This window comes from Diorhabda carinulata, chromosome 8 (genome assembly GCF_026250575.1).
Source record: "Diorhabda carinulata isolate Delta chromosome 8, icDioCari1.1, whole genome shotgun sequence".
Lineage (NCBI taxonomy): Eukaryota > Metazoa > Arthropoda > Insecta > Coleoptera > Chrysomelidae > Diorhabda > Diorhabda carinulata.
Genome location: NC_079467.1, coordinates 9626875 through 9628520, shown reverse-complemented (window position 1 = coordinate 9628520; position 1646 = coordinate 9626875).

Genomic DNA, 1646 nt, shown 5'->3' with positions numbered 1-1646 from the left:
TTATTATAATAAACGTGTAAATCACATACCTACTCATTTTGTAAATATTGGAATGTATAAAATGTGAGAATGTATGAGAAAAAGAAATATTGTCGTAACATTTTCACTTCAGGGAATCGTAAAAAGATTTATAGAACGTAGGAATCAAATTTTTCATGAATTGGGGATTCAAATCGCGTAATTTATTATTTATTAGTGCGATTCTTCCTGTATAAGCCGGTTTTAGAGTGATGGTAGATGTGAGTGAAGATCAGCTATTTCAAAATTTAACCTCAATCCACTCTTCCTGTTTATAACTGGTTTTATAAAAAAATGTGTCCTCTCCTTTTTGAAATCTTAAAATTTTTACATCCTGAAGTTTAAAATCATCTCCATTTGTGTTCTTGGCAAGTTTTGGAACCATCTTCTCATGAAGTGCTTTAAAATCGTAAAAATATCCAAAACTCATTTCATTGACATGAAAAGGGTTTCCTTTTTTTTAAGTGTTTCTGATCAGTGAAACATATTGATCGGGTATGTAAATAGGGCCTGACTTCTTTGCTCTGTTCAAAGAACTTTCGATGATGCTGTGAACTGCGTCTCCCTCGTTTTGCGTTTTACCGCGAAACAAATACTTGTGCGTAATAGACTGGTTGTCAAGATGTTTAACTGCGTACAAGTATAGAGCGATCATGTACCTACAACAACAGTGGAAGTTAATTACATTTTCCTTCTTATCCAAAAGCCTGAAAGAATCAATGTTTACTAAGTGACAGAACGCAGTAGCTGATTTACTACATACATGCCAGGTAGGTACCTATGTATTCAAATCAAATTTTCGTTTGTACTATCTGAGGCTTACCGGTCCTTCTGTTGGCGCCCGCAGTTTTCTGAGTACAATACAACGTCTTGCCCAGGGCTGCTCCTTGAACACGCGTCGAGATAAACGCCAGTTCCTATCTCGTTAACACCCATGTTCCCAAGTCCTTCATGCCAAAAGAAGCACACGGTCTTGTCGCTTCCGATTTCAGTTACCTGCAAAAAGAAAAAACAGTTTGAACAATTTTTAGACAGTAGGAAGTAAGTTATTATTATTATTATTAATAATAATTAATAATTATTAATTATCATTATTATTATCATTATTATTATTATTATTATTATTATTATTATTATTATTATTATTATTATTATTATTATTATTATTATTATTATTATTATTATTATTATTATTACTATTATTACTATTAATATTATTATTATGAAGCAGTGAGTTACTGTGAATGGAACACTTGCTGATAATTACTTGAAATTAAAACAATTTAGTCGTGACTTGTAATAAAAAGCTGATGTGGCAACACTGCTTGTAGGTCGTAAACAGCTAACTTGATTTCTTCTTTTTGAGACTTTTCTTTATCCGCTGCTTTCTCAAGTCGAGTGGTAAGCGTCTTCAAGTTCCTTCTTTTCATCATCAATAGCATTTTTGTACGCCTCACATTGATCCTTCTTCGGCAGGAAGAATCCTATATTAAATTCTTTGTTAAATATCCGTGCATACGTATCATAATTTGCCGGTTGCATACTAATTACAGATCGTTCGGCAAAATACTGACGATGCATATCTGCTATGGTTAAATCACCATCAATGAGCTCTATTTGTATCCTTT